Source organism: Ylistrum balloti, unplaced genomic scaffold, assembly GCF_031769215.1.
Source record: "Ylistrum balloti isolate Yb309-2 unplaced genomic scaffold, AGI_CSIRO_Ybal_v1 Utg369916, whole genome shotgun sequence".
NCBI lineage: Eukaryota > Metazoa > Mollusca > Bivalvia > Pectinida > Pectinidae > Ylistrum > Ylistrum balloti.
Window position 1 is genome coordinate 1,589,130 of NW_026782036.1, and position 21,301 is coordinate 1,610,430.

Sequence of the window (21,301 nt, forward strand, 5' to 3'; positions counted from 1 at the left end):
GTAGACCAAATTTCTTCGCTATGGGATTAGTCGTCGTCAAGCCAAGGACGCCGGAACTGAAAATCAAGAGCGAAACTGTTGTTATCGAGATTTCAGCTCCTTCTGAAATGATGGACAAAATTTTGCTCCACTACAGGATGAAGGGACTTCAGGTGAAGACGTTCGTAGAGAAAGAGGACACCATATCAAACGACTCGTTGCCTATTAGCCCATACCAGTCGACAGCTGATCTAAAAGAGGATCTCTCAGACCCGGCTTTTGTGTTGCAGGCAATGTTTGGTAAACAAGTGTTCAAAAGGCCTTTATTAGCTGGGGGCTTTGCACGAGGTGGCGGTGGCGGTGGCGTAGGCAGTGAACCTGTGGAGGAAAAAGGTAAGATGAATGGTAGTCACGAAAACAGTGAGGGAAAACCGGTCGATGATCACAATGATAATACTCCAAAACTTAACGGTGACGTGCATCAGCCCAATGGCGACGTGAAACCGGATACTAAAGTAAAGTTTATGAATGGTGGACTAAAAAGCATTTTAACGAAGCCTGCAGTTCCAAAGGAGAACGAAAATAGTGAAAAGAATAAGCAAAATCCACCAAGTGTACACAGTTCAAAGGTCAGTGTTAGGCCAAAAAAGCCACCGAAGTACAGTTTCGTGATCCCTCATGACCAAAAACCAAGTAAACTTGTATTTGGGAGTTCACTGGAAAGTTCTAAGCCTGTACCACACAAGACTATGTTTACAACGAAAAATCCTAGGACTATTGACAAAATGATAGACGATGCATTTAAAAAATCGACGATTTCGCCGAGTGTTTCCGCGGAGAAAGCAACCCCGATTAAAGAAATTGACCCCTCAAAATTCCCGACTCATCTGGAACGATATGTCTATCTTCATTATGGATACTCCAGATTCATATTTGAAATTGAACTTCCGGTAACAGGAGTTTACACGTTTGAAATTTTAGGAGATCTTTTCAATTTTAATGACTTTTCACCAGATGTAACTCAATTAGAAAGTATCTGCAAATTGAAAATCGAGAAGGAAGGAGAAACTTGCAAGGTACCAGCACTTCCACTAGTTCCGGAAGTAGGATGGGGACCAAACCCTTACATGGCTGTGTATGGTATGAAGCCACTGACCCACACAGACGGGCGTGTATTTTTGGAGACAGGTGATGAAATAACGATGCAGTTTGAACTATTTGGCACTATCGAATTCCACACAATCAAAATTCAAACAAAACTCCGCAGTCCAAACTTCAAACCAGAGGACATGGAAGATAAGACAAGGCATGTAATCATTGGCGATATCATGTACATTCGCATCCTCCTCCCAGGGAAAGGACAGTTTGCCTTGAAAGTGTTTGCCAAGAAAAAGGGCGAACAGGGATTTAAGAACATTTGTAATTATCTGCTTATATACGGCAAGCAAGATGTGAAGAGTCCATTCAACGAAATCAAGGATGATGTAAGTACTGAAATAATTTGATCCTCTATGAAACAAATATTTTCACTGTCCATTCTTGTTATCGTCTCACAACATAAGAAATGAATGTCATTTTGAAAGTTTTATCGGCAGCGCTGCAAGAAATAATCAAAGAAAAAAAACCATGTCGAAAGTAAGTACTCTAACAACGGAGAGTACCCTTGGCATAAGTCCCTTTGCAAATCATTAAGAGTACATGGAGTACCACCTTACTGGAGACAAATGAATCCCGCACGTAGGTTAAAGCTGATCTCTTACTTTAAAATAACTTTCTTTTCGGTGATTTCTTGCATGGCACTGATGTTTGCTTACTTTTGTTACCATACGCGATGTTCACAGTTACTTACAAGATGTATGAAGCTGTCCGCATGTACCCAGTAAGTCACATAAATATCGATATTTTTGAACAAAATGGACTATTGGCACACCTATGGAAACTAACTGTATCTCCCTGTTGACTGACTAATGAGGTGGAATTTATCGAAGACCTTATCAAAACATGTTGTACAGTCTTTCAATTTCACTTTTAGTTATATTGATGGCATATTGTCTCTTAATAACGAGAGAATTTTACTGAACACGTCCGCCTTATATATCAGAATTGGAGATAGAGGATATCACTTACTCTTCTACATCTTCCGCTTATCTCGATCTTTTCCTAAAGCGAAATCAACATGGATAGCTTTCCGCCAAGCTCTATAATGATCGTGATGGAATTAATGTTCCTTTCATGAATGTACCGTTTCTGGACGGCAACCTACCCTGCATTACCAGCCGATGTTGTTAACATGTCGCAGTTTATTCGATACCCAAGGGCCTATTCCCTTTTCCCAATATCACGATTTTCTTGAAAGATATTGACAACTGACTCATAACATATAGATTCGCGAGATATAGATTGATGAAAAAATATGCTATATGAGGTTGAATAAAATTGATGCTCTTGTTTTCCTTGTGTCTATTCAGAAGTCTCGGTGTGAATCTATGTTTCGTTCATATTTTGCGCTACTTTTTCGGTTTGAGTGTGATTATGATTCTGTTTGCAAGTTTGTATTTTCTTCTTGTTCTATATACACCTATTAGGCCGACTTTAAAGGGGATGACAAGTGATAAACATTACTGTGAATATTTACTAAGGTGCCAGTCTCATTGCAAATAAGACGCAGTAAAGCCTCACACGGCGATATTTTGACTCATTATTTCATTTCCATCTTTGAAGAGAAAAAAATGAAATACGACTGCGATAATAATTATATAGACGTCGGGAGATTTTTTACCATCATCATTGCCATAACAGAAGATCACAATTGCGACCGACCAAGAGAAAGTTGACGGATTACTATACCATATCACTAATATATCTGTACATGAATGCAACCTTGACACATACGCGCCAATATAACACTCTTTCGAGTGTTACATTATCTTGGCCATATAACTATCGATATTAATTGTAAACCAAATCGTTAATTCAAATCTAAGAGAAAACAAGCATAACGTTTTCATATGATATCCATGTAGAATAGGCAAATTTCGACGAGGATGGTACTTTTCAAGTGTTTTTTTTTAAACAAAAAAGCACAATTTTAGATTTCATCTCCTCAATGAGGCTTGGAAAGTAAACATTTATTAGATATAAAAGTAATGATTAACGATCACAGCATTATATTCATACTACTGAAGTTTTGATCCCCGAGATTTGCTAGTATCTGTATGCCATGTTCTTAAAAGTGGCACGGTTCAGAATAACTTTACTTGACCTTTTTTTTTATTAAAAACTGGTCAGGTACATATGCAAATTACAAAATCATTTGAGTAAAGAAAAACATAAAGAAAATACCAACATGGCAACATAATCATAATCCAAACTGAAAATCCATAAAACTAGGACAATATATGGGGAAAAAAATTTTACACGGATGAGGAAGCGTTTACTGCTTTATCGACGATACCCGCCATGTAAACCCTGGTCAATCCAAGTAAATAATGTCACGCTCTCAAATGAGGCATACAACAACGGAAACAACAGGCATCAAACACCTCCAGATTCATATCACACAAAGAAGGAAATATTCTCAATGAGATCACAGTGGCGACCATACAACTTTCCCATAATTTTCATTAAATCTTTTGTTACGAGGAGTTTGTCCGTCAGATGACGACTTCTTGCTCGAAAATTAAAATTATGGGAACAGCCCCTTGAATATCGAATCAACTGTGACATTTAATGGACAATTCACGATAGAGAAATAAAAATCACCACGGTTATCATACAGCATGGTGGAAAGCTGTCAATGTTTCGTTGTCGGTATAAAGATCGTGATTAGCAGCTGATGTAGAAGAGTCTTTGATTTCTGATTTTGATGGATATATACGATAGACATGGTCAATAAATTTCTTGTTATTTAAAGACAAGACGTCATCAATACATCTGAAGAAGATGTTGTCAACCAGAATTCTATCATATTGATGATTTCGTCCTCAGTATATTTCGTTTTTGATTAAGACGTAATTTTTTTTACGAAATACGCTTCAGTACAGATTTGATAGTATCAGAATGGTGGTTAGTAGTTTGGACAAAGGCTTGGTTTAACAGATGGACGAGCCAGCAATAAACCGTTGTTTATATGAATTCCTGTGATCTAATAAAAACGGAAGAGGTTCGTATCCGTATCAATAATAGCCAACCTAAATGATTGTAATAGAGAAGTTTGAGCACCTCCTCATCTTAATTTCTTTCTCGGATTAACACAGACGCCCGTTGTATATCCTTGAAGGGCAAAACAGCTGTATGATGTAGTTTAATTCATTATTAAGCTTTATTGTATCTGATTATATTACTCTATTCACTTGTGTATCCTTGGTATAGAAATATTCGAAGAGGATGTTACGGGAACGTCTTCAAAAAGCAATTCTCTATGGCAATGAGACAGAAATCGAGAAAGCAGTAAGTAATTTCGAGCTGCATCTCATTCCTGACGAGGGAGAACTAAAACTTGCCAAGAAAAGGCTGGAGTTCTTTGCACTCCAAAAAGGTAATATCTCTAAGATATGTTTTGGTTAAAATGTTTATCAAAATATGTGTAGTATTCTTAATGTGATATCAAAGCGATAACAAAGCGATATTTCTGTCATTAAAGAATTATCAAGTGGTCAAGAAAACATCAATTCCAATAAGACACATTATAAGTGGAATGCATATTGACATACACACATTGAGAATCATGATGAGCAAAAAAGAATGTTTCATCTGAACCATTATAAGAATTAATCTTGAACTGACCTTTAAATTATTATAGAGTTCAGCTGACCTTTGAGTATTGTATGGACCTTTAAATATTACATCATATTGTTACATAAACCCTGTGGTCAAAATACCCTTCAAACGTCAACACCTGTGTTTATATATTCAGACATGATAGATATGCGTGTTGGTCATGTGGAGTTTAATACCGGTCATGTAGAGTTTAATACCATTAAGTAATTCTTCTGGTCACTTGTCTTTATCTGTCAAGATGTTGAATAATATAGGACCGTGGTATAAATACAGCAGAGAGCTTGGTCACTTTCAGTCGATACTTGGGGTTGTCTACTCAACAGTCACCCAGGAGGGGCTGGACCGTGAGGTTCAGTCCCTAGAACTACATCACAAAAGAATACACCAAAACTTAACACAAGCGTGGACTTCATCTGTACTACAATGGCTTGGTTCATCACTACAACTTTAACAACTTTTAAAAAGCCACAAGAAACGTTGTTTCGTTATACATCACTTATCCTAAATCGTTTGTCAGGCTTGTGGTCTCGTGTAATGACTTTTTATCAATTTAGAATCAATAAGTTAAGTGATAATCATAGCTCAAACACCGCCATAATTGTTTTTATTTGATTTGATAATAATTCATTCTGCATTGCAGAACTGCGTGTTGTAACAAGACGACGCCATGCCGATACAATTAAGGTTGTGCTCGCAAAGGGCAAAGCGTCGGATTACGCCCCGGAACTACGGAATGAAATTACGGAAGCAGAAAATACTCTGTCCAACCTTAACAAACTTGACGGATATAACTTTCATATAAGGAAGTTGGACAGGGACATCCTGGCGGAAATGAAAACATTTATCCGACCAAAACCTATTGTAGTAGACGTGATGCGAGTAGTGTGTATACTTCTTGGAGAGGATGAAAGTACGATAGAGGTAAGATATGACAGTAATGATTACAATAATACAGGTAAACCAATATTATTAGTTTTCTTACCATGTGTTTAAATCATACATTAAATTGCCTATTCAGGTATATTGCAATGTAGTCCATGTACCAATGAAAACCGGCATCCTCTTTGTGTATTGACAAATAATGTTTGATGGCTCAAATATTGGGCAAGAAATAATGTGAGACACGTATGTATAAAATGTTCGTTTACATCAAGATCGCAAAAATTTTCATTCGTTACTATAGATATGGACGGTTTAATTAGAAAATCGCGAAAATTTTATACCATTAAAAATTACCATTTGGTTTGTGTCATACAGACAAAAGGATTCTGCAATATTTCATTTACAATTCACCAATTACTTCTCCGATTATGTCTCGTTTTATGTATTAATATGTTGTCTCTGTTACAGACATGGGATAAGATATTACCACATCTTCACAAGAAGGGCGCGGACAGTTTTCTCAACCGGATAGATAATCTGCGGGTAGGGTCTCTAGATCCAAGTCTGCTAAAGACGGTGGATACCATCCTGGAGAAATACTCCTATAAGGATATCAGAGAGTCAAGCACAAATGTCGCCGCCTTCCATAAATGGGTAAATTGAAGTACCTGTAGTAATGATATATAATATAAATAGAAACAATTTCAACAAAATGCTATCAAATGAACACAGCTCATAGATTCAAATTACGTATTATTTAGATAACAAACGCATTATCGTAAACTTAGATATCACGCATATTGTACTTTTTACTAATAACATTTATCTCTAGTAAAATGAAATAATTGATATTGTCCTGAAATTAAAAATACGTCTTTATAATGAATCAGTGTAGTGATACTTCCAGTTTTGATAAGAAATTTGATATATATACGCAGATTCAGCAGGTGTGTGATAAACGGAAAGCCATCATTGAAAAGGAACGAAGAGAGTTGCTTAACCGTATGCGAGGAACAGTGCAGGCAAAAGCCAAGGATATTGTGTTTAACAATGAACTCGCCAAACTGACAGCGAAACCAGGAGCATAAGGAGAACATGAAAATAGAATTTTAGATAAACACATTTGCCTATCCTAATTTAATTTAAGAACAGGTCGACATTTCCCTTGTTACAAGTCAGCCAAAAGGATCCGAGGCAAAGGGAAATCAAGTAATTCTAACTGGATGTATTCAAAAGTGCTTTTATCAACACGTAACTTAGAAGATCGATCTAAATTAATGTGTACCATATTTGTAATTGTTTGTATACATTCTTCTTAGTTAAGTGAAACAGAAATGCAGAAAGAAAAACGAGAGAGCATGGCATAAAAAATATGATGAAAACGCTTTGAGAAGACAGATACAAATTTAATTGAACACAAAGGATAGCATACCTGCCATACAATTAAACTATGGAAAGCATCATGGATTAAAGCATCACCTCATCATAGTCATATCAACCATATCATATGATGATATATTTTCGTACGACTCGCTGTTCATGGTTTTTGAAAAAATGTCTTAGGCACTTGATTTCATGGATAACTGTATTGCAAAAATCTAATTCCAATTTTTAGTTGTGACTTTGTGGGCATATGAATCCGTGGATTTAGTGTACCCATTGAATCAACGATCATAAATACACTGCTAAAATTGATGATTTCATAAACTTCTTTCACAATGACATTCAAAGTATACAGCTAAAGTAATGTAATGTGATACTTCATATCAGTCTGCAATAAAGCTTTTTTCATGCATTATTGTTCCATATTTCGAAGATATGATAAAGAGAATTGTGCATCATTTACTATGCTCTCATCAATTTACTCCAAAACTCATTCACTCTCACCAGACGTAATAAGAATAAAAAGTTTGGTTTCAAAACTATCATGAAATTTACTCATATAAGATCACATTATTAGATGAATAGAACAGTATTAGTTATTCTTTCAAATCAAGCGTTTGTGATAGGTATTCTAAGATATTGGTTCCAAGGTAATATAAATAAGGTAATAGGTAAAGAAATAAACCAAGACTTTTCAAAATAATACTTGATGCATTATATTGACAATCTTTAAAACAATCATAATTAATTTGAAAGTCCAATAAATGTGCATCTGGATACATCATAACTTTTTCACCAAATTATAAAAAATATATAACGATACCATTGCTTGTTTTGTGGTTATCCAGAAACAAAGATTGATGTTTTGGTAGTAATTAGACTCAAAACTTTTATATTTTGTATACTTGCATCATATCGATTCTATTTTAATATTTTACTTAAGGGTGTATTTGGCGATAATACATTATTGCATTGCGAGCTCTCGAGACACATAAAGATGTAAATGCTGAAAATTTGCTGAAAACAAAAATTAACTATTACAAATGATATGTAACGTTATGTCTATCCACGGGTTGGTGTATTTTTCATCTGTCATCCATTTCTCGGCACACTTCTTTGTATGATTCAAAAGATTGAGCAAATGATACACATGAGATGAACATTAAATTTGAAAGCTAGGTATGATGGTTTCATGTTTAAATAATAATGTATGTCTTCCAGATTGATTAGCTAGGTTTGTGCTCGACCATTTAGTATAATGTTTCCTCAATACGTCATCAAGTTGTGCTAGGTGGGGAACGTAAGTTGGTCCCTATTTGTTCCTGACATTTTCCTTATATTTTTCGATATGCATGTTATTTACTGATATGTCCCTATTATTTCCTGATATGATTATTTTCTTTACGACCCTATTTTACAATAATTGTATTGTTATCAAATTTTGTTTTTGAATATAATAACCCCCACCTTAAGTCACAGTAAAGAAATAGGCATTTAGGTGAAATGAGTAATGAGGTTTATAAAATACCTTGTTTTCTTGCTCAGGTCATACAATAAGAACATCACATACTAAACATTGTTTTAGCTAATTAGGCGATCGGTCCATCCAATTATCCTCCAGGTTAGGTTATACACAAATAACTGATTTATAACATCAATTATAGCATATTGCCATTACTATATAGTTTTAGTTGTAGATGATATGTCTTTTCATATCATCACGTCAAGACGGAAATGTTAAACCAATTCAAAATCACTCAACACTTTGTCTTTACATTCTGCGAAATTCATATAAAGTAACGTGGAATAAAACATTTCAGATGAAACCTCAGTGTTGTCTTTATTTACAGGCTATCGAATTTGACTCTTATATAAAGTTATGTACGTAAGCATATTCACGGACTACAGGTATGTACAATATCTTTCAACATGATAAACAAGTACAAAGTGGAAAAATCAATCTATTTCCTTTTTAAAATTTGTCCTGGGTAACGGCCGCAGTGTGAAATATCAACAGCAATATGAAATGCTGAAAAGTTAGAGAAGGGAAAGTACAAGAATTTGGAATGAATGATGACAATTAGTAAAATTGAAAGAAGTAGAATTACTAAAGTATTTGGAGGATTAATGGTGACGTATCAGCTGCGGTCATGACACAGCATATGTCACTTGCTTACATCGTTTATGCTGACACATATATGGTTTATTAGAGACCAGAGTTTTTGCATCGTTAAGTGTGTGGTTTATAAAACTCGTCACGAATGTTTCATTTTAGCGAGCCGTTAAAAATATTTGACTCGTTTCACATATCAAATTGAAAGTAAGTTACTAGATGTATCATCGGCAAATCATCTTATAAAGTCTCTGTAAGACAGACTGTAGTCAAGCATAACACCTGTATTTTAACAACTGATTTTCGTGTATGTGTGTCGTACGAGGTTACTACACCGGCGTATAGCATAACATAATTGGATTATTATGTGATAAAACGTGAGAAAAAAGTCGAATAGTACAATGTATGATCTTCAGAGGAAATAAAGATTTTTTCGTCCTCTTGAAATCTACGTAAAATATTACACAAAACAACCGACTATTTCACGCCAAAACTTCATTGTAAAATAAAGTCCTGAGATAATGTACGTAAACTAGGCTTTTAAAGGTAGAAAAATTACTATGTTTAGACATAATACATACGTTGTTGACATTAAAAATTATTGACATTTTTTTTAATATCACATATAATTAAGGAAAAAAATAGTATCGAAGTCTTAAGTTTGTCTGTTAGTCTTTCTCATTGGTGTTACTTCGAGGCGCATTCACTTGGAGCAGTACATATACCACATGTCCGACTACAGGAGAACTCAGCAAAGATCTTGTGTTCAGTACACATGTTAGGAACGCCATTCTGAATGGAGACACATCAGAAAACAAAGAAAAATCAAAAGATCTATCGAAATTGCGGATACATTTTCTCCATAGCTTTTCACACCCGATCGAATAATCGATTCCTGGTTGGTTGATGAAATGCGATTTATAAACCATGGCATCGAAAGTTACAAAAACGGTAATACCTTAAGACCCTAATTATCATCCTCTAAAATCTAGTATTTTTCTTCAATTAATTTTCAATCTGTTCTTGCCAAGAAACGTTTAAATTCTGTTTTTTCAGCACTCGGAGGATTTCAATTTCGTAAAGAGTTTTCCCAGCAATATTTTGATGAATTGCTTTGATGTTCTTCATATATTAGATCCGAATGACAATTGATAATAATTAATAGTCAAAGTGGTAGATTCCTGGTACAGTAATGTAAACCATTTGGTCATCAGCATTGGGATAACTAAACAAAAGGTCAATGCAGGTAATATAGCACTAGATCAATGATAACCACACCATTGAAAACCTCAGTTTTCATGTAAGAATTAAAAAGAAAAAATGATAATAAAGCACGAAGGCTTATCACTGATCATTATTGAGACCCAATTGTTTAAACATGATTTCAAATTTACAAATTCACATACCAATATAATATCAGTATGTTGTTTTTAACATGATCTGAATAGGTTTTTAAAATAACAACTGAAATCAAGTCATATTGTTTTGCTAAAATATATCACTCTAAAAAGAAACAGTAACTTCTGTGATGTATTCGATAGGTTATTTAGTTATGAAAAATTATATTGTTCTTAGTGTTTAAAGACATACCTTTCAATGATGTCTGACAAATGTAGACTCGAAGCTTTGTTTCACAGTTTTGATCAAGAAGCTTTTTACTCTTATTAACTTTCACACAGTCTTGGCCCCCTTTGTCATCAGGTTGTCCTGTCAATCAAAGTAGTAATAATAATACAAATTATTACAACAATAAGTATAAATAAACTACTTTTTAATAAATCTATAACATCGACATATGATATCAATTATATCAAAGATGCCTATATGAAAGAAGCCGATCGTGCATTGTATCATCTTTCATCGAAATCGATTTACTTCAATGTCCACCTGATCATACCTTTGTTGATCACACGTATGATGTGACAGGTATACTTAATAATTTTCAACTGAAAATATGCCGCGGTTCAGACTAAACCCTCTTGTACAGAGACTCGGCCTAGTAATTTAAGTATCTATAGAGATGGACGAAGGGTGATATCTACGTTGCATATTTTACATTTTGTCTATTGTCTTGAGAGCAGACCACTGAAGCCGTTTAACATCCCATTGATATTCATTTTTCTATCAAGTTTCTTATAACACTGTTTATGGAAACAGGGGTTGTGTTACACATGGATGAAGATATTGTTCTATGAAATTTTATCTCCCTCCCCTCTCCATTTCTTCCTCCCATCGAAGTTATTCCATTACAATAGTTTTCAAACGTTTGCGATATAATAACTTATACAGTGAAATCTAAATACACTCCAGAAATATAAATATCATCATGAAAAGACGTTGGGAAAATACCGTTCCTCCAGGAAGCTCCAAGCTTTGTAGTATCTAGTGGTGTTCTATCTTGCCACTGAAATGTTCCCTCTGTTTCCGCGTCTCCGAGGCCTAACCACACGGTGACTTTAGCAGGTTTCCTGGTGAAATGATTAAATCATACAAGTTGATAAATATTCTCGATTATACGATCTTGTTGTATGTAATTGTATCGGCTTAACAATTTTATATAAGGCCAACTACGACAATATGGTATTTCTTTCTGATTAATACCGATATCTCGTGCGGGATGTACATAAGATAAGAACAGATGAACATATGAAATGATTAGCTATGTTTTATCAAAGTCACATCATTAGGTAAAAGCCATCTGATTTCATGAATTTTTAAATAGCTCCTTTTGTGACGGTTTCATTAACAGAATAATGTTGTTAGCTTCAACTTTTAAATAACCATATCAAGCAATACATAATTTCTTAACTCTAAAATAAAACAATGTTACTTACATGAGTTCGTACACAAGTCGATATTTTCAGTAATAAACAGTGTGCCATTGTTAAATGTAGAACAATGCTGAGAAGCATCTATCCAAGATGCCGTTTCATGGAAGAATTTATAGCAATTACCATGGTGATATGACCAGTCATTAGGGCATCCTTCAATATAAAATATATATCAGTGGAACAAAATATCTTCTACTCTCTACTACTAAAATCAGAGAATGTTTTGTAATTGTTCAATATAAAAATACTAACAAGACGCTCTAGAAATGTTTCAAACATCAAAATTATATAATATATCCCGAAACGACCACAAAAAGATGTCTGAACTGTTTTAATGCCAAGATAGTAGTTTGGTAAAGCTAGGAAGTATGGTTATTGTTTAGATATATCCAATCTCACGTATGTCTAATTAAAAGTAACAAACAATATGTATTCATTTTTAGACTCGTATGGTACTAAATAAAACAATTGAATACCTTGGCATGCCGACATCGGACCGTTCCATGTACCGGCTGTAGTACACGTATGCGTGACTGAATAATTTTGGTCTTCAGTACACACAGATTGAACAGATTCCCCGACACTATATACATTCTTTAGTGTTGCAGGGATACTGCCATGGGCAGGAAGGATGGGCCGAGTACACGTCCTGGTGATCGCTGTAACATTTCATGATGCATTTATTTTAATGTAAACATTTAAAAAAAAAATTTTTGCAATATAAAAGTGACTAAATCTATTGAATTATGGGAATCTCCCCATTCTGATTTGAGATTTCTTTCGATCACCTCGAATTTTTCAAAGTCACACCTTAGGCTCTGAGGTTCAGGCAATATCCATAGAAGGACGACAACTGCTGTGTGATGCAGTTTAATTAATTGTTTGGCTTACTGTATCTAACTCGAAACTGTTATGAAAAGGATAATTCATTATTTATATTTTTATACTTATGTGCAGCAAAAAGATAATAATATTAGTACCAAACTGATTTTCTAGATATTTTTATGAGTACTAATTAGATTTATATTTCGTCTCATTCCTAAATATACAATATTTAAAAATAACATAATTGTATAATTAACGCAAAATAGTAGTTGCAATATTGAATTGAAGAACATTTACCTATCTCCGATATCTGCCTGCTACACATATTACATGTTACCGCGCATCCAACAGTACCTACAGAGTCTATATGTTGATCATCCAGACAATAGGAGTTATTGGCCAAGAACCTGTCCATACAGTCGGGAAGGATGTCGTTACACGAACCTGTCAATAAGAAAATGTTCTACTGAAATATCAATTCTTATGGCATGCTGTACATGCGATCACAAGGACTTTTATCTAATAATTTCATCTTTACGGTAACAAAATATGATAAATCTTATTTTTATTTGAATATTTTGTATTTCAGTATAATAAATAAGAGTGAAGACTGGCGTTCATAATGTTCAACGAAAAAGCAAAATAGAAAACTACTGACTTTCTATTACAGATTTGGAATTTGAACACTGCTGATTCTACTATTAAATTGTGAAACACATAAACAACTTCTGATTACAGTACATATCGATACCGCATACGTCACAGTAGTTGGGAACACATCCTTCTGCTGCTGTGTATCAAAATGGACGTAAGCCAGCACCTGGCGCCCGGCAAAAGTTTTCATCCATCCCATCGAAAAAGTCACTGGTATTACATGGAACAAACAAAGATTCCAGGTACAGAATAGAAGGGCAATTTTGATACACATTACTAAACTTTAAACCATTCCCACCGACAAACAAAGATAGTTATATCTATCTTTATTGATACATACGATTCACATTTCAAATGAGTCTAAAAATGTAGGTTTACCTGTATTCAAAAACATTATGAGGACAGTGACTGACGTCTCGCCACGGGAGATAAATCTTCATGTCTTGGGCAAAATTCACACGTCCTCTGTACGTTGCACCTTTATCGGAGGTTTTATTTCACAACTCATCGTCTGGAAAATGTTCATCAACATATCAAAACCTGCATTGAATATTTGTGCAACCAACACTTAAAAAAAGATAAATTGATAATTTTAAAACCAAGGAGGTCTAACTCGTTATGTCAGCCATCTTCCATAAAGGAATACCAAGTAATCTTGATGATAATTTAGCATCTAAATCATATCTAGAAGAAACATAATTGAAGAATACAACGTAATGGTACATGAATCAAACGATAATTTGTATTTGAATTTTAGGCGTGGTATGTCTGCATTTGTTAATAATGATTACAACAAGAAAATACCATCATGTGAACATAATCATAATCCAAACTCAATTTAAGTAAAACTAAGGCAAAATATGAATAAAAGAAATATTTACAAGGTTACTCCTGAAAAGGCACGAGAAGAATAGTACCAGGTGTGCCAGAAGAATGAGCGTCTGCTGTTTCATAGACAACATCCACCATATAACTAACTATAAATCGTTTTGAAAATTATTCAGGTGAGTAACGTAATTTTAACATCAAGGAGTTGTTGCGTAGAGAATAAAGACTATCTTAATACATCCAGCTCTCAGCTTTCTCAAATTTAAATGAGGGAAAAAATACCGTTGCCGCAAAGTTTTTCCTTTGAATGAAATATTTATTATCTATTGCCGCTTAATCATATGCAGACTTAATTAATGTTTTTAAGATTAGGTTACATACATGTAAATGTTTTTAATAAGAGGATGGATAATTTGTGTAATGCACCTTCTTGTGTTCCTTGGAGAACTCGAATAAGACTATCACAAAGTTAGCTTACGAACCAACAGAACATATCAGAGAGATTTATAAAATATTCACAACTATAAATGCATGTACATTCTGTCGACATTTTCACCTTGGCTTTAAACTTTTTTTGCTGACTTAACAGGTCCCATTGAGTGTAATATCAAGGATAAAATGTTGGTTTCGGAAATTGTTGACACCTTGTGGTCACTACCGCACACACTGAAATACCAAATTACGGTAACATATCACATTTATAATTTGAAGTGACAACAAAACAGTCTATCAGACTCCGGAATCACTTGGTCTCTGTTTCCATGAGGAATAAGGATATTTTATGAAGTTACAAGTATACGATCAGGTGTTTCGGAAACGTAGGCATCTTATACTTCTTTGAGGGCAAGTGGCACCAGCTGTTACTCCTCTAAAAATGACTGTTAAATTGAACACTGTTATTTTGTCGATGTGTACAGGGTGATTCGGGTTGTAAATGTTTTAAGAATTGCAGACACAGAAAATGGAAATGAAATGAAGGAATCTAATTTGTTTCCAGCAAGACTTTATACTTATATGATTTGTTCTTACTTTTTCGCGTATTACTAAGTAGTATGTAATCAACCTTTCCTACAAAAAGAGAATGATACAAACACGAAGACATTCCATCGGTTTGAGTAGAATTTTTTTCTGATAGTATCAATATATATTTTTATAAAAACATGTTCAGCATATCTACATTTTATACAATGTATTCCCTACACATACCGCAAATCCGGCTGACCAGGTAAGGTGAATACTATTTCGAGTTCATCTTCGTCACATGAGGTAGCGGTGTTGCCACTTGGTATTTCAAAATCAATGAAGTCCAGTACAATTTTCGTATTGCCAGGGCTCTGTAAGTGAAAAAAGCCCAATAATACACGCAATAATAAAAAATGGATCTAGTTCCCTACTCATCACTTCATTTCTTTACGATTTATATATTGCTTAATGTGTACATATCTGAATACAATTATTCAATATTATGCAAACAAAAATCTGTTTTTGGCGAATACGATGATTTGCCATCCTGAGAAGGCGATATTTCAACAGACCAAACAGTATCCATCCAATCAAAAAGTTTCGCAATCAGCTGGCTTTTCATTTGCCAATATATTTATGCTGCCTTTCTGGTGTATTTTTGTTTAGTCTTCAAACAAAATGGCATTGTTCCTCGTGGCAAATCTTCTGTTGTCTGCTACTGGACAGTGCTATGTTACTATATTTATTGTGTAGTATACAAAACAGCCTTTAGTAGTGACACATTATGTGTAATACGTAGCACAGCCCTTTCTGGTGTATTTTTGTTTAGTCTTCAAACAAAATGGCATTGTTCCTCGTGGCAAATCTTCTGTTGTCTGCTACTGGACAGTGCTATGTTACTATATTTATTGTGTAGTATACAAAACAGCCTTTAGTAGTGACACATTATGTGTAATACGTAGCACAGCCCTTAATGGTGATATATTGTGTACAATACACAGAACAGCCTCTAGTGGTGATATGTTGTATACAATACACAGAACAGCCTCTAGTGGTGGTAAGTTGTGTACAATAAACAGAACAGCCTCTAGTGGTGATATATTGTGTACAATACACAGAACAGCCTCTAGTGGTGATATATTGTGTACAATACACAGAACAGCCTCTAGTGGTGATATATTGTGCATAATGCACAGAACAGCCTCTAGTGGTGATATATTGTGTACAATACACGGAACAGCCTCTAGTGGTGATATATTGTGTACAATAAACAGAACAGCATCTATTGGTGATATATTGTGTACAATAAACAGAACAGCCTCTAGTGGTGATATATTGTGTACAATACACAGAACAGCCTCTAGTGGTGATATATTGTGTACAATACACGGAACAGCCTCTAGTGGTGATATATTGTGTACAATACACAGAACAGCCTCTAGTGGTGATATATTGTGTACAATACACAGAACAGCCTCTAGTGGTGGTATATTGTGTACAATACACGGAACAGCCTCTAGTGGTGATATATTGTGTACAATAAACAGAACAGCCTCTATTGGTGATATATTGTGTACAATACACGGAACAGCCTCTAGTGGTGATATATTGTGTACAATACACGGAACAGCCTCTAGTGGTGATATATTGTGTACAATACACAGAACAGCCTCTAGTGGTGATATATTGTGTACAATACACAGAACAGCCTCTAGTGGTGATATATTGTGTACAATAAACAGAACAGCCTCTATTGGTGATATATTGTGTACAATAAACAGAACAGCCTCTAGTGGTGATAAATTGTGTACAATACACAGAACAGCCACTAGTGGTGATATATTGTGTACAATACACAGAACAGCCTCTAGTGGTGGTATATTGTGTACTATACACAGAAAAGCCTCTAGTGGTGATTTAATGTGCACAATAAACAGAACAGCCTCCAGAAATGATTTCAAATGTGTAATACACAGAACACTCCCTAGAGTTGATAAATTGTTTGTAATACACAGAACACTTTCTAGTGTTGATACATTGCGTGTGATAAACAGAACTCTTTCTAGTGGGATACATTGTGTGTGATAAACAGAACACTTTCTAGTGGCGATACATGTGAATGTTTCATCATGATATTACTACCTCATGCGTCAACTCTGTAAATCCTTAAACAATACAACTGTTGTTTCATTTGCATCCTTGATTAATTATTTAATCGTCAGTGAATTGTTTCAACCTATCGTGTATATTTAAAAATAGATATCTAGAAATAGTGAAATGGTGCAGTGGTAATATATGTATCCATGCGTTCATTGTCTAAATACGGTAGCACATGTTTGCCAAACTCCTTGGCAATAAAACAGCTTTCAAGGTTACACGTGCGAGATATCTTCATAATGGTTCTAACTCGGCTCCATACAATATGTTCTACACCTTTACAATTACAACTATAAATCAGGTCCTCCTCTCTGCAGTGTGATTTTTTACTATGCTATACAGACACACCCGGCTCAATTAAATCACTGATATACGATTGCTTTCTCTAAGTAAATACAGGGGATGGTAAAAAAGGACACAATCAATCTTATTTTACATCGTGAGGTGACAATAAACGAGGAACTTACTTAACACTAACCATTTAAGATTATATATGGCCATGTATTTCGGTAAGACGAACCGATAACCTTGGGTTATATTTCTAATCTTGAGATGATGACATTTACATTTACACAGTCAGAAGTGTTTATTCGCTACATTGATGTGCAAATTCGTCGTACGGACAACAATAGCGCAGGTTTCTTCTAGTTTACTTTCGATTTAGGAGAAACTTACCCTTACAACTCCGAATACTCATCATATGGATCCGGATAATTCGGAGATTGGATGACGGCCTCTGGGGAGTCCTCTGTCAGCTCGATTATACCACCGCAGTTACCTACATCAAGGGAAGGGTATAGTGATACAACCTTTTCATCAGCATTTGTGTAAAGTGCGTGAAGCATTTCATCACGAAATTTAAGTAAGGCTTAGAATGTTGGGAGTTTACCCTCATCAGAGAAGTGAGAAATAAATAAATCACTTATACTTAACTGTATATAAAACTTGACAAATACTAAATACATTTTAGGTAAAAACGAAGACGTAAAATATTGGAAATGTTAAATATATGTCCAGAACTGTATTTTATCATAATTGGAAGACAAATTTTGTGATATATGCTTTTTGATTGATGGGTAAAGTTCGGATTTTGCTATATCCTTCGTAATTGGTTGGTAGTGTTTTAATCATGTTATATATTTTGTGATAATTTGGTTGAATTTGATTGTTTTTAAGTTATGTTATTGGTTTTCAGAATTTAGATTTATATTACCTTTTGTGATTGGTTGATAGACGCAGTAGTACAACCATATGTTAGTGATATCATCATGAAATGACAGAGGAATAGGTTATTTTACGCTTGCAGTTGAACTTTGACTTGGATTCCGAAATCCAAAATACTGTGATCCTAGAGAAACAGCATCTGTAGATGGAATATTGTAATATCATTATAACAATTTCTAAATGTTATATACAGATATCCCGAATCAGTAAACAACAACTGGAGTGTGTGAATTCGGCCAAGAAATGAGGAAAGTAATCTCTTTGAAAACGTATATTGTTTTTAGTTTACATATATTGTATCATGAATTCTTTGGCCATTGGCGAACAGATCAATCAGATGACATTCCGCAGCAAAATGAAGATTTTTTAAAGTCACGTTTTACTGTTTTACAATCCGAATTTCCGCGCTAAGATATTTGATATTGCTGCGTTTTGCTTCAAGTACATAATGGAAGCTGTTACAATGCATCTATCACTATTTTTTACAAAGTGCTGAAATGTGACTGCGATACATTAAGAAAAGCCAGTTTTCAGTATTGAAAAAGATGAAGTATTACCTTTCACCTCTTGGCAACTAGTTTTACTTGTCCTCCACAAAATAAACCTCTCTTTCAACGGTAATTCTATCGGTATGCGAAAATTGCCATCATTTCGACAGCAAAACTCTAAATGTGTATTTTCATCGAATTCCGCGTCTGGAACGGATCCAGAAGTAATCGGATCTTTATTATCCTCATACTGTACATAACCATGTGAGAAACCTTTTAGAAAAAAAAATATTGAAATAATGCAAAAATACATAGCAGATTGAAAAGCAATATTTCAAAAATAGCAGCACTGTTCTCGCTTTACATGGAAATCAACCGAACGATTTTACACCTACCGAGGGAGAGGAATATCCAATATATAGAATACAAACCATTTAGAAAGGAATCTTCGACAAAAATGAAGATTCATCATGAATTAGAAAGCTGCTATGCTATTGGATACCCAATGTTGCACCCGATTGAATATTGAAAAACCCACAAGAACTTTTACACAATTGTTGGATATGAAAAATGTAGGAAATTTCACACGATTGCTATTTATTTATTTTGATAACTTAGACAACGTTTTTAAACACTCAACATTGTGTACAAAGTAATTGATTGCAGCTTGAAGTCCGATTATTTACCCTCTATGAGCGCATGTACGTGAAACACGTTGAAGTCTCTTAAGTGTAACAGGTTCTTTATTTTAAACAATATCATATAAATGGAACAGGAAGCTCTGATTAAATTAATGGTGTTGCATGAGTATGATTGTACAACAGGTTAGGCCTGTATCAGTTATATAACGTACGGCTGAAAATGCGCTTTAGAGCAGGACCCTGCCATCCGACCGACCTTGATATCTAGGACAGAGCCCTTCCACCTGAAGGACAGGACTTTCATAACCACTTGAAAGGCAGAACTATCACACACGATCGAATACCTACCTGTAGGGCAAGACCCTCCAACACGATTAATACAATATTGTCCTTGGCTGAAGTTGAACGTATTTTCATATCGTTGTGAGTCCTCGAATGTGCAGAATTTCATTGTTGTATCGCTTCTATGGACAGTGCCATCTGCATCATGTCTGTCTGCAGTCCGGGACAACTCTCCATAATGTGTTAGAGTGCCTTCTTCGGAACCAGTTGGACAAGATACGTCCTTCACCTTCAGCAAGGAAAATGGTTCAGTCGGCCAGTCAGTTGAGTACAGGCGATGGTCTGTGAATGAAGATCGTGGCTATATTACATAACAGACACATGAGCCTAATACACCTCAGATGGCGTAATCTGATAAAAGCAGCAAAAAACATCAGCTAGACAGAACAGCAGAAGGCATATTGTTTAAGGACAGATGAACTAATAATTCTCCTATGGATCTCCTACATGCAGAGATATGGTAAACATTGTAGTTTACTTCCAATTACAAGTGACCAAGATGTTATCATTAGCTTAGTTTTCTTTTGCCATCCGAACACTTTGATAAGAAATGTATGACTTCTTAGTCTAGAAAAAAAATCGGAAATCGTCAAAAGCGAGGCTGAGAAAAGGTTGAAATTTGCTAGAGATCTACCTTGTTTGAGTAGAGTGGCACAGTTCGTTTCTGGGTCAAGACCATGTATACATCGGTATGAGCAGTTGTTGTCCTGGAAAGTAAAGTAGCCTTTATACTGACACTCTTGGGTATCGTCTGGACATTCCAAAGCTGTCGAATAAAGTACAAACATCGCAGGTAAAGAATAAGTAACAAGTTTCGAACGGGCTTATCTATATTTTGTAGTTTATTCTAAGAAATAGCAGTTGTACTGAAAATAATTCTTTCTGTGCTCGAATGTCATGAAATGTATGCATTTCAGTATAGTAAACACGTAAATAAGGACGAGAAGACGTTTGGTCATCCGTACCAGTTACATTCAATGTATAATTTATTAAGGATATTGTTTAAAAGTTATATTTCCTTTCTGTAACCAAAGAAACCACGACCAGAGGATAAAAGATGCCCTGAAACATTCAGTGCCAAATTCGAAAATTGCTTCAAAATATCCAAAATATGAAAGCACACGTATAATGTGTACAATTTACCTTTACAGTTATATAGTGTCTCGAAATCCCGTATTAAATAGTAATATTTGTTGTCGCCCTGCTGGGCAA

The 21,301-nt window shown here is 34.9% G+C and overlaps 1 long non-coding RNA gene across 1 annotated transcript; it reads right to left on the minus strand.

Annotated features, from left to right (window-relative positions):
• Positions 1-7,039: 7,039 nt before the first annotated feature.
• On the minus strand, positions 7,040-20,175 carry LOC132546837 (uncharacterized). Its single transcript, XR_009554083.1, has 11 exons — positions 20,096-20,175; positions 18,070-18,172; positions 15,481-15,608; positions 13,825-13,957; positions 13,544-13,656; positions 13,090-13,236; positions 12,444-12,626; positions 11,971-12,120; positions 11,486-11,604; positions 10,727-10,843; positions 7,040-9,928 (listed from the first exon to the last, which is right to left on the minus strand). It is a non-coding gene; the product is annotated as an uncharacterized LOC132546837 (long non-coding RNA).
• Positions 20,176-21,301: the final 1,126 nt, after the last annotated feature.